The following is a 14,096-nucleotide window of genomic DNA, read 5'->3' on the forward strand; positions in this document are numbered from 1 at the left end:
TTTTCAGCACAAATGAACCATTCTCTATTCCTTCTGCTGAGACCAAATTAAAAGAACCCCAAGATTTTCTATAAAACAAGCACGAGAAAATTTGGGGAGGTGGAGGGAAGAATACAGATGGGCCAGGGACCTTGCAGCTGAGGGTGACGTGCTAGTGAGTTCTCTGGGTTGATTCTCAGCCCCAGATCCCAAACTGAAGCCCAAATCTCATGTCCTGGAAACACTCTTAAAAATCAACCCAAACTAAAGCCCAAGACCCCAGAACCAGGAAAGAGGAAGTTAGAAAGTAGAAGAAAAGCTTAGATAATAATTAACCTACATCCGCCAAACTCAACGAAAACAACTGTGGCCCACTTACCCCTGGGGAGAATCAGAGCCTGGACTTCCTCCCTGGAAGATGGCGGAGAGGGGTCACCAGGGGTGAGGAAGGGTGCTGAGCAGGAGCTGTCAGGAGGGCCCTGTAGGGTGCTGGGCAGTTTATATCAGCAGAGAGCTCATTGGCTGATCCAGGGGTGAAGGGAGGGTGGGCAGGAGGCAGGTGGGGTGTGGAAGGACTGGGGCCCAGTGCTGTGTGTCCTGCCTCACCATCACAGATGTCACGGATGTGCTGTTGGGTTGTAGCTTTGCACACTGTTGCTCTGGGGCACTGGGGTATGAGGTGTAGGGGATTTTTATTATTTCCAACAGAGTCATCTATGATTATGTCAAAAAAAATTCATTAAACATTGTCAGCTTTTCATTGCTGAGTCCAAAAGACCTGACAAGAACAACTTAGAGGAGAGAGAGTTTATTTTGGCTCATGTTTCAGAGGTCCAGTCCATGGTGGGCTGAGTCCCTTGCTCTGGGCCCAAAGGTAAGGCAAACAACATGACGGGTGGGCAGGGTGGAGGGGCGCTGCTCCATTCTTGGTGAGTCAGGAAGCAGAGCAGGAGAAAGGGCCAGCAGGTAAGAGGCACCTTCCAGGACATGCCCAGTGACCCACCTCCTCCTGCCACCCCACCTGCCTATAGTCACACTCAGTCAGTCCATTCAAACCATCCAGTCTCTTCCCCTGAGCAATCCTGTGTTGGCTGGGAGCTTTGGTGGACACCTCATTGCCCAACCATAACCAATGACACATAAGTTACTTTGCAAAGACATTATGACTCTTGAAACCCCACCTAGGACACACGGCTTAGTTTTCATGGTGCCCAGGCTCCCTGCTATAGCTCGAGTGCCCTGGGAGCCGTGAGTCAGGGGGCACAGGACAGATGTTGCATCCATCACCACCGTGGATAAACCCCAAGGAGTGGAGATTGCGCTCATCTCTGGAGTAACCAGGAAGCAGGTATAACCTTGAGAGATGGCACAGAGCAGAGCCAAGCTGCCTGAGATGCCCTGGAATCCACTAAGTCTCTGCCACTCAGCATGATGAGGATTGAAGCACATAAATATTATAAAAGCACCAGCCTGTGATTCTAACACTGAGTGTGCAGTTTGAGAGACAATGCTGTCAGTGCCCTGTGAGGCCCAGGGGCTCCCGTGGGTGGTCTAAGATCTTGTGTTGCTAACACTGCCATTGTCCTCCCCCTCAGCAGGAAGGTGGCACCTCCCGGGTAGTCCTGTCTGCAGAGCCCCATCCCTGCTCTCGACAGCATCCAGTTCAGGACTCTGGGGGCAAGCAGATGACACCTGGGGAGAATGTCACAAATAAACTCCATGCAGAGCAGTGTGCAAGGGCTCAGGCATCAGACCAGCAGGACCCTGGCCTCCTCTGCCCCTGGCCCCAGTGGGAAGGGTTGTTGAGGTCTCAGGGAGCACACAGGGCAGGCTGCCCCACAGGGTCCCTGGACAGGAGTTGGAGCCCTGGTCCTTCACTGGTCCTCTACTCCCTCTGAGCCCTGCAGTGGGTGCCATCCCCACAAACCCTCATCCCATGCAAATCTGAGTGCATGGAAACCCTTCCATGTGCAGCAAACAGCAGGAGGACAGGGGAGAAGGCTGCCCACCCAATACACAACCTCTCTTCCTCTCCTAACTCAAAACCTCAGTCTTACTCATGGTCACACCATGCCTAGCATTGTGTGAACTGGCAGGTCCTGGGTAATTCTCAAGAGGCTCCCTAGAAAGAGCAGATGTGGGAAAGAGGGTGTAACCCATTTGCTTCTTCTGTTTCCCATTCCTTTTTGCAGTCAGAATATGGATGTAATGACTGGAGCATGAGCAGCCATCCTGGGTGATGCAGTAGTCTGGATTTTGAATTATATCAGTGAACCAGAAAAATGGGAGGACATTGCATCCCTCAAGTTACTAGAGGTACCCACCAGCCTTAGACAGCCTGCCTTTAACTTGCCGTTACAGACAGGAGGTGACCATCTTATTCAAGCCACGGAACATCACCCTGATGTATTACTTTCCCAGGGTGTATGCTAAGGCACAGCCTGCCCCCTCCTCCCCAATGCTCACTCACCACATCCTCTCGCCTTCCCTCTGGCTCTTGGTGCTATGAGGCTGCTCCACCTCTACGCCCCACTGTGCCTTTTGATCCCGGATTGAATTTTCCACCTTGCAGTCCTGTGAAATATTTTTCTAATTTAACAGCTCTTAGGAAAACAAACAAACAAGTTTTGCAATTTCCTTGATTTCCCATTTTAAAAACAGGAAGCAAAACACTCAACGGTGTGGAGTGAAGAGTCAGGAATGCAGGGGAAGCTAGGCTGTCAGAGAGGCCACAAAGACTTGGAATCAGAAGAGCAGAAAACATAAAAGGACCTGCAGAGGAGGAAACCAGCCTTGGCAGTGACCACTGCAGTCAACCCCTAGCAGGGTCATGGCGGGAGTCCTCCTCCTTCAAAACTAAATGGCAGCTACAGCGGCCAGGTTTCCCTCCTCCACTCCTCTGTGGATGGACTCGCAGGTCCCTCCCCACCCTGGCTCTCCTGTCCTGCTGAACTGAAGGAGGCAGGACAGGTGGCCCTTGGAGACCTATTGCATCCCCGAGGGTGTGGGGAGCTGTGTCATGCGGCCAGCCTGCCATGCTGGGCTGGTGGGTGGGGAGCCAGAGAAGTTGGCCAAAGGTGTCCAGCTTCAGCCGTGTTGGTGACAGTTCTGTCCCTCTAGTGTAGTGACAATGAGCAGGTGGCATTGTCTCCTTGACATGTGCCGGGAGGGGTCTTCATTGTGCTTCACACAGGTCAAAGGGGTCGCTGTGCAGATGATGGCTGCTAGGGAGCTGGACTGTGGTGGTTTCTGTCACTTCTGTCACTTCCCCAGCAGATGGTAAACCACACACACACACACACACACACACACACACACACACACACACTCAGGTGGCATTGGTTAATTGAACCTCAATAAACCTTTAAAGATTGATTTTGAAAAAAATAATGTCCTTATGTTAGAGGTAAGGTGAGAAGGAAGGCAAGGAAGGGGAGGAGGTCCCTGGGTCTCTGGGGGTTGTCCTGGAAGGGCTTGGGGGCTGCCACCCCTTCCTGTTCCTGTTTTGATTCTCGGCCACGAGGTGAGTGGCTTGGTTCTGCCCCAGGCTCCCTCTACCCTCCAATGTGCCCAGCAGAGGGCCAAGGCCCTGGGTTGGCTTGATCACAGACCGCAGCCTCTAAATCCAAAAGCTAAAGCAAACCTTCCCTCTTCATAAGCTGATTATCTCAGGGCATTCATTATAGTGACCAAAAAGCTGACCACCAATGTTCTTCAGCCTTAGGAAAGTGAAAAGCAAGACTTCTGTAAAGAAGATAAATTCCATGCTCCATCTCTGAGCTGCGATTCTCTGCCATTCTAGGTGGAAGTGGGTGGCAACTGAGACGGACTTGGTGTCACCATGAGAGTCTTTGAAAGTCCTTAAATCACCTAGATTCTAAACCCCATTATTTCTGAAACTCATCAAAGCATAGGGAGACCAGGAAACTGAAGTGAAAGGACCTTCTCTTCTTTCTGAATTTCGTGTAATTGAGATAAAACATCTGAACCCAGAAGCCAGCACAGGGTCCTCTTCCTAATCACTTCTCAGAAGAGCCAGGCAGTGAGGCCTCCAGGTGGCAATTATCAGGGAGCTGGAGTAGAGAGGGCAGGGATCCTGGGGGAGGGTGTGTGGCTGTGGGAGAGAGAGAGAGATGGGGAGGGAGGAAGAAGGGGAGGGAAGCCCAGGAAAAGACAGCTGCCTCCTTCCCCTACCCCCCTGCTGCTTCTTGTTAGAGGAAGAGTGGATCATTGTGGAGACCTCTCCACAATGATCCACTCTTCCTCTAACAAGAAGCAGCGGTCAGCGGTCAGCTCTGCAGGTGAGAACTGCAGGACCCTGCAGGGCCTCAGCTCCTCCTCATACACCCACCTCGCCTACTCTGGCTGCTTCCTCCTGACCCTGGCCTCCCCTGTTCAGCAGAAGGGTGACCCTGTTTCAGGTTTCTCATTCAAAGTGGCCGCATTCAGTTAAGTGTGCCTCATTTTTTTTTTTTTTTTGAGACTTGGGTGGATTTAGTGGCACTGAGCACTTCTGTGCAGGACAGAGGAGCAGGAAAGGGGACACTGCAGCCCTGGGAGTAGTCCAAGCTTCTGCATCTGAAGAAAGATAAATCATGGGGTCCTTTTCCACACAAGCCTCCCGGCTGCTCACAAACCACAGACAGAGCTAAGGCAAGAAACAGGCTGCCCACGTCCGTCCCTCAGAAGCCCAAGGGTGCCCAGGTCTGGGGACCTGCTCCAGGGCATCCTGCTGGGGCCCAGTCTGGTCGGTGCTGGCATGTGCGATTACCATCTTATCCATTAAATCATCTCTCTGGATACCATGAAAGGGGAGGAAAAGTTCTTCAAGTCATAAACTGACTTGGAACTCAGGCTATTTATTTTAATCATTTTGTTTGGAAGATCCGTTTATAATAGGTAGGAAAGGAAACGCAGGCTTCCGGTGTGTCCCATTTCAGGGAACAAAGGATTCTTTTCTCCAAAGTGAAATGTCATCTGTTTCCTGCAGGAGGGAGGCTACGCAGCTCAGCAGGGAAATTAATTGCTAAAATAGCAGGGGAGACAGCTGCTCATCATGGGGGAGACAGGAGACAGGCTGCTGCTCCCTCCCTTCACCCCCTGTAGCTGTGGATGGGGCTGAAGCCAGCAGAGGGCTGCAGGTCTCTGAGGTGGTCACAGGTCCAGCAGGTGAGGAGATTTCCTAAGAGGAGAGGCCCTGACCCAGGAACTCCCCAGATTTGCAAGTTCTTTATGTGATCAGACTCTTCTCTAAATGTTCCTCTAGGCCTTCAAGTCTTACCTCCCCGCATTCAGGCTTTGGGGGAAACATTTCCCTTTCCATTCAGTCCTTCCTGAATCTGTTCAGCAGATACAAGTCCAGGGTCCCCAGCGCTTTCCATGCACCAGGTTTGCCCATGGCAACTTAAAAGCCTGCCTCGCTGGCCTTGTGTGCTACATGGAGAGGCTGGGAGAAAAGCTAAAAGTAATTTCAGGAAGTGCCAAGTGCAACACATTTTTTTTTTTAGAATAAGTTAATAAACAAATCGATCAAGGTGATGATTCACAGAGTAGGAAAGGAGTGACCCCTGGCAAACAAGCAGCCACCAAAGCCTTACTGAGAAGTGGCGTTTGAATGCAGACCTGGATGCCTCCTAAGCGAGCAGCTGAAATAGCACTCCAAGAGGAGGGCATAGCACGTGCAAGGGCCTGGGGCAGGAGCTAGTGCATAGAGGGCAGCCAGGCCAGAGAGGGTGGAATAGGATGCCAAGCAGGACCAGAAAACAGCAGACTAGAGGGACGGTTCCTGAAGTGGGAGGGAGGGTCATCAGGAGAGACTATTATGACCAATGCCTGGAAAGTCTTAATGAAGCACTTTTGGGACTGCCCATCACCACAAATGGGTTAGCCTGGGAGTCTGTTGACACCCCAGACCCAACCATTACATATTATGTGATTATTTCTTCTTTTCTGATTTCAAGGTGACAAAAGAATTTTGAAACAGTCATGGACTCAAGCCCCACCCCCGTCAGCTCCCTCTTCTCTCGCCCTTACTTTAAAAGGTGTGACCCCCAGGTGTGCAATTTGTTGTCTTAGTCTGTTTTCTGCTGCTAGGACAAAATTCCAGACTGGGTGATTTATAAACAAAATAAATTGGTTTCTCCCAGCTGTGGAGGCCGGGAGTCCAAGACCCAGGGCTCTCTCCTGTGTCACCTCCTGGCAGAGGGCCTCACCTGGTGGCAGTAGGGAGCAGGAGGGCCAGCTCAGGCCCACCTCACCAGCCCAAGTCCCATCAGATGACCACCCTGGGGCCCCCTAACCTAGGCTCCCTCCCAAAGCACCCACCTACACCAGAATTTGAGGGTTAAATGCTCCACAGAGGAGACTTTAAAGGACACAGTCAACCATAACTTCAGGTAGAGATGAATTGTCCTGAGCAGAACCCTGAAGAGGAAAGAATTTCCACTTTGACTAGAGAAGACATCGCCCTGGAGCTGGGGAGATGTGTGACAGGGTGTTGTGGGGTCCACGTGGATTCAGGCCACCAGGAGGCCTCTGGGCCTCAGGGAGCTGCTGTCAGAGGATTGGAGCCAGGGCTCTCATCTCGGGCTGCAGGTTACACGTGCAGGTGACCTGACTAGAAATCATGTTGAGGCTCCTCCAAGGAACCAGGGGACTTGTGCCAGGGTGAGTTCTCAGCATTAGTGTTCCAACTGAAATTCCCAGTCAGTGCTAATGTCAGCCACCTTGGGAATGCTGGACCCCACAGAAGACTGTGAACCCTCACAGTGGCTGGGAAACCCCTGCAGCCTCCTGGTGCTTCCTGTGATAGGCCAAGCAAGTACTGTCTGCCTTACTGCCCATGGGTATAGAGTGAGAAAGGCAATGATACACTCACAAGGGTGCTGTGAGTTTGGAATGAGGTTTAATCCTCATTAAAGGCTTCCAAGGGTGAGATTGGCAAATGCCACTGCTTTACGAATGCTAGCCATCACCTTGTCTTGCTCTCACCACCACCCCATCATCACTAACCTGTTAGTATAATTTTATATGGTAACCCAGGAAGTTTCCATTTATTATCACCATCACTACCACCTTCACCATCATCACCACCATAACTTTCACCACCTTCACCACCATCATCACCATGACCTTCACCACCTTCACCATCATCATCACCATGACCTTCACCACCTTCACCATCATCATCACCAGGACCTTCACAATCATCACCATTATCATCACCATGACCTTCACCACCATTACCACCATCTTCACTGTGACCTTACCACCATCACCACCATCATCACCATGACCTTCACCACCATCACCACCATAACCTTCACCACCATCACCGTCATCATCACAATGTGCTGAAGTCTGGCTGGGCACAAAATCACGAGCCACTCACAGCCTTGTAGATTCAAACAGCAATTCTTTATTCCAGAACTCTCACCGGCACTCTACACGCACATTCTGGGAAAATCCACACCTCTACCAGGCTCTAAATCCCAAATACCCTCTGAATCCCGTGAGAACTCAATGGGAACTCAAGGAGCTGGCGGGTGCCTGAGGCAGCAGGATATGCCCTATTCCCAGCAGGGTCCACTTTAAACCTGGAACTGCCCTAAACCTAAGGAGTGGGCGCCTGAGGCAGAAGGATACTCCCTATTCCCAGCAGGAGACACCCTAAACCTGGACCCACCCTAATCCTACAGGATCCTCCCTAAACCCAGATCTACCCTGGTCCTTGAGCAGGGTCACCTTTCTCAAATATTCATGCAATGTCACTGCAAATGACCTGGGTCCAAGGCAAGCCCATTTCCACAATGGAGAGTCCTACCTCTAAGCAACATTGGGTAGGCTGACAAAGAAATTGCCATGCTTCATTCCTACTTGGCTATGGCTCTCAGCATCTCCCCCATTCTGATGAAACAACAAGCAATGTGGCTTAGGGACCATGCCTGTTAGGTTGTCCAATTCAACATATGATTCTTACCCGTCATCAGATGAACTGACCTCTAGGCGTCAGCCTCCTGTCTTAAGTTGATATCACTCCAATTGGATCATACCCATCACTGACTACCAGTCCAGCATATAGCCATACTTGTGGATAGGCCTATGCATCAGTGGGGAGGTGAGGTTCTTTGCCTCACCTCTGTTGGCCCCCAAATGTTAGACCATCACTAGCAGAAAGGAGGAGGATACAGAAATGCCATGACACCAAGCCAAATGACGGCTCCTTTGGAAAAATTGCATCACTGGTGACAACATGAGCCAAGATATGCCAGCACTAGCACTACCACAATTCGCTGCACCAAACGATAGTTCACAATGTATACAAGTGATACATAGTCCTCCAGGCAAGTTCTGCAAGCAGTTCAAAATGGAGGAATCTATCAATATGTCCATTTCCTCCCAAAGTAAATTGACTCCTTGATTGAGCATTACTTGTTGAGTTATTATTCATTGATGCATCAGTTTCTAGAGTTTACTGTGATAGCTATCAAAGAAGCTATAGTTTGGTTTTATCTTTGTCTTCATCGGCACTGGGATGAAGATAGGAATTCTGGCAATGATGCTAAAAAGAAATTATGTAACATTACATTATCCTGAACAGAATTATTAAATATAATGAAAAGGAAAGGTGAAAGTAAACAAACAGATCTGTTAACCTCCTTTAAAAACAATCCTTAATAGCTGTATACCTAATTTAAATTAAACCATTTAAATTACGTGAATAAAAAAAAATTCGGATCCATTTTTTTCATGAGCACTCCTCATATATGATCTATGGACATATGCACATACAGACATACAACACAAAACACAAGAGTACACACAAACGTACAACACATAAGACAATAGTAAAGGCCTTGTAGCTTTACACAGGTGAAATCTCCATTGCAATGTTTAAAAATTCCACAGTCAAAAAATAAAACTGATCAGAAAAACATTAACCTAGGTTTGTATGAGCTCAAAAAATAAAATAGAACTTTATGATGTGTGAAAATGCAATAATAAAATAGATATTGAAAAAAGCACCCTGGTTAATCACTGTCGCAGATGTAAGAATAGCCAAGCTGGAGCTCTGGATACCAGCTGTTATAGATTTGAGTCAAATCATCTTCTTTTTGGTCTGTAGAAATTGCTTTGGTTAGTCTCTCTGGAATCCAAATTGGCTGCTGTTCTCCCTGTGGAAACACACAAACAGAACCCTGACTCCAGACAATCACTGGGTCAGGACCTTTCCATTTTCCTGTTAGACTATCTTTCCAAAGTACCTTAGGCTTATGTACATTTTTTGGATACATAAGTCTTTCTGCAGCACTAAGTCCTGATGAATCCAAATTTAAAAAGTTTAGAGTAAAAAGGGTTATTTTAAGTTTATCTTTGGGGGATATATACCCCTTTCCAATTCCTTCTTTTTGCTTTAATAAGTATGTTTTAGTAGTTTGATGAGCTCTTTCAACTATGCCTTGTCCCTGTGGATTGTATGGGATTCCTGTTATATGAGTAATACCAAATGATGAGCAAAATTGTTTAAAAGAGGTAGAGGTATAGCCAGGACCATTATCTGTTTTTAACTGTTTTGGAACGCCCACAGTGGCAAAATTTTGTAAGCAATGAGCTATAACATCTTTAGTTTTTTCTCTGGCATGAAGGGAGCCCATCAAAAATCCGGAAGAAGTATCAACTGTAACATGCAAATATTTTAATTTTCCAAAATCTGGCAAGTGTGTGATGTCCATCTGCCAAATATGGTTAGGTATCAGCCCTCTAGGATTTACTCCAAGATTAACTTGTGGTAAAAAGGTCACACAATTTTGACATTGTTTTATTATATGTCTGGCTTGGTCCTTAGTTATTTTAAAATGCTTTTGTAAAGTATTAGCATTGACATGGAACCTTTTATGAAAATTTGAAGCTTCTTCTAGTGTAGAGAAAATATGTATGTTATGTGTAGTTTTATCTGCTAAATCATTACCCAAACTAAGGGCTCCAGGCAATCCTGTATGTGCTCTGATATGTCCTATAAAGAATGAATCTTTTCTGTCCCAGATTAGACTTTGTATAGTGGAAAACAAAGAGAAAACAGTAAAGGAAGGAGAAATCCCACCAGCATCTTCAAGGGATGCTATAGCATTAACTATATACTGACTATCAGAAAATAAATTAAATACAGAATCTTTAAACACCACAAAAGCTTGTAATACTGCATTAAGCTCTACCTTTTGAGCTGATTGTTTGGGTACTAAAAATGTAAAAGTTTGATCAGGGGTAACTATTGCTGCTGTACCATTATTTGACCCATCAGTGAATATATTTGGAGCATTCATGATAGGGGTTTTTCTTGTCATTTTTGGAAAAACTACAGGATGTGAGGACCAAAAAGACAACAAAGGATTAGATGGTAATTGATTATCAAGTGAAATATTAGATTTACACATGATTATTGCCCATGTATTTAACTCATTATCTAACTCATCAATTTGATCCATAGTATATGGAGTAATAATTTTATTGGGAGAAATTCCAAACACTCCCTTCGCTGCTTTTATTCCTTTGAGTATTAATTGTCCTACAGCCTCAGGATACCTAGTAAGAATAGTGTTAGGAGAATAAGATAAATGTATCCACAATAATGCACCTTCTTGCCAAAATACTCCTGTAGGAATATTTTTTGTTGGAAGTATAATAAATAATAAAGGCAAACTTATATCAATTCTATCCAAATGCATATTTTCCATATATATTTCAATAATTTTTAATGCCTTTCTTGATTTAGGAGTTAACATGTGGGGTGAATTTGGATCTGATGGACCTTTTAGAATATCAAACAAAGGTCCCAACTCTCCTGTTGGTATGCCTAGATAAGGCCTTATCCAATTTATGTCTCCCAATAACTTTTGAAAGTTGTTAAGTGATTTGAATTGATCTACTCGTATTTGAATTTTTGGTGGATGGACCATGGTTGAGGATAATAGAACTCCTAAATAATTAATTGGAAAATTCAATTGTACTTTATCTATTGCTATCTCTAGATTATAATTTTTAATAAGTTTGTAAGTGTGACATAACATTCCAGCAATGTGTTTTTATCTTTATGTGCTAATAATACATCATCCATATAGTGACATATTTGTAGTTCATGATTTTGATTTCTAAGTGGCTGGATTGCTTTGTTAACATAGATTTGGCACATAGTTGGACTGTTAGCCATTCCTTGAGGGAGTACTTTCCATTCATATCTCTGATCAGGACCTTCATGATTTAGTGCAGGGATAGTAAATGCAAAATGTGGACTATCCTCAGGATGAATTGGAATTGAAGAAAAAACAATCTTTAATATCTATAGCTAAAACATGCCAGGTTTTTGGCAAAGCAGACAATTGAAGAATCCCTGATTGAGCAGGTCCCATAATAACCATCTCATTATTAATGGTTCTTAAATCTTGCAATAATCTCCATTTACCAGATTTCTTTTTGATTACAAAAATGGGAGTATTATGGGGGGATACGGAAGGTTGTATATGTCCTTCTGCTAATTGTTGTTTGACCAGATCATGGGCTACTTGTATCTTTTCTTTAGTCAGGGGCCACTGAGGAACCCACACTGGTCTTTCTGATTTCCAAGTAATTTTGATTGTCTCAGTGGCCCTTTCTGAAAAATTTTGATTGTCTCAGTGGCCCATGTCTGTCTGTTCCTTGATCTATTCGTATTGGTGCTGCTATACCTTGTTCTTGTTCTCCTAATCTTTTTTCTTTCCTAAAACCTTGTCTAGCCCTAATAGTGGGCGCATTAGGATTGATGTTATTTGTTAATGTCAAACCTAATTGATCTAGGACATCTCGTCCCCATAAATTTATAGGAAGATGATTCAATACATATGGCTGTATAGTTCCTTCACATCCTTCAGGATCCTTCCAATCTAATTCCATTGCACTTCTATGGGGATTATTTGCCACTCCTAGGCCTCAAAGCATTTGAATGGCTTGTTGTAATGGCCAATGTTTTGGCCATTCTTGATGAGATATGATGCTAAGGTCAATACCTGTGTCCAGTAGCCCATTAAACTCATGTCCTTTATTATTTAGTTTTAGCATTGGGAGATAATATAAATTTAAAGACAGCATAGCCCAATCTACACCTGTGGAGCCTAATCCCCTGGAACCTCTTTCTACACTACTGCTGGAAAATTTATCATGTAGGCTGGGTATTATTAACAACTGTGCTATTCTATCTCCTGGTGAAATTACTGATATACCTCTTGGAGAACTAGCTATAATTTTTATTTCACCTACATAATCGGGATCAATCACCCCAGGACTTATCATAAGTCCTTTTAGTGTAGAAGAACTGCATCTCAATAATAAGCCTACTGTTCCTTGGGGAAGAGGTCCTTTTACTCCTGTGGGAATGATTTGAACTCCCATCTCTGGAGTTAGTACTGCTCTGGTAGAGGTGCAGATGTCCAACCCTGCGCTCCCTCTGGTTTGTCTGATGAGTTATTTAATGGACAATGTGTCCTGGGCACTACCCTGATGGTGTTGCTGGGTTCTTCCACTGCCCCATATATTTGTGGTTGTGGGCCCCGGAGCATTGGGCCCCCCAGTCCATTTTTTGGCAATGGAGCCTGATGCCTTTCTTCATGATATCGTGGGTAAATACCTGGTCCTTGTCCCTTATTTGATAAGGGAGTACCCTCTATGGTGGTTTGAGAACGGCATTCATTAGCCCAATGTCTCCCTCTATGGTATCGTGGGCAAATACCCGGTATTCTATTCCTTTGATACCTAGTTTTGTTAAACCTTTTTCCTATGGGGCAATTCCTTTTAAAATGTCCTGTTTGTTCACAATTGTAGCATGTTTTTTGCCTGGCATCTAAAACCTGTTGTACTGCAGCTGCCAAGACTTGCCCTTGTTCATTAATGTCTCTACATAATTTAATATATGTGTTTAAATCTTCATGTTTCCATGGTCTAATAACCTCTCTGCAGCAACAATTTGCTTGGTCATAAGCCAGTTGTTTTATTAATGGCATTGCCTGTTCTGTATCCCCAAAAATTCTGGAAGCTGTTTGAATAAGCCTATCTACAAATTCAGCGTAAGGTTCATTAGCTCTCTGTATTACCTTAGATAGCTGACCTTGTAAATCTCCATGTCCTTGTAAAGTCTTCCATGCCCTAACTGCATCTGCAGCAATTTGTGCATATATAGCAGGATCATATTCAATTTGTTGCCATTGACCCTCATAAGGTCTTTTTCCTAACAACATATCTATAATTCTTTGAGGGTAACAGGCTGCTGCATTTTTCCTAGGTGTCTCCATGCAAAATTCCTCATTGGCAACCTTCCATAACAAATATTGTCCTCCATTTAGCACAGATTTATACATGCTAGCCCAATCTGCTGGTGTCATGTCCAAGTTGGTAATGGATTCGACCATGCTTACCATGAAGGGTGCTTGGGGACCATAGGTTGTTACAGCCTCCTTTAACTGCTTCACTGTTTTGAAATCTAAAGCATGGTGAATTGCTGCCCTCCTGTCTGTGCAAGTACAGGGCATGCTAATCTTTGAGGTCCTGTCTCAGGATCCCATTTATCAACTATGGGGGTTGAGGGCCACTCAGCTATTTCCATATGTGGAGCTGTTGGTTGAATTATGCCCTCTGGTGATAGAACGGAGTTAGTAGCAGCCTCCTGTTGTAGCCTTTTTCCTAATAGCCCCTTTTCCTTTAAATTTTCTTCCTCTGTCTGACTAGCTCAAGAGACCTTCTCTTTTGCTTGATCTAAAATGTCTTTCTCCATGGTCTGAACATCTAACAATTTACTTAACACTCTTTCAGTTTGTTTTTTACTAATTTGTAATCTACTATAAAGATAATGCAACCCAATAAGATAACACAAAACAAAACCAAAACTGAATGAAACAAAAACGGAATAAAAAATCGTTGTATCAATTTTCTCTTCCTCAGGACTGACAAACTTCAGACCTTGAGCCAACCATTTTTCCCAGATTGCCTGAGAAATTTCTAGGGATAGGCAGCTTGAAACAAAAACAAAATAAATCAAAACAAGAACACATTGTTTTTTGAAATGGTCATCCATTCTCTTGCCTTCCCTCAGGGGCGAG

Source organism: Urocitellus parryii, chromosome 3, assembly GCF_045843805.1.
Source record: "Urocitellus parryii isolate mUroPar1 chromosome 3, mUroPar1.hap1, whole genome shotgun sequence".
Classification (NCBI taxonomy): Eukaryota; Metazoa; Chordata; class Mammalia; order Rodentia; family Sciuridae; genus Urocitellus; species Urocitellus parryii.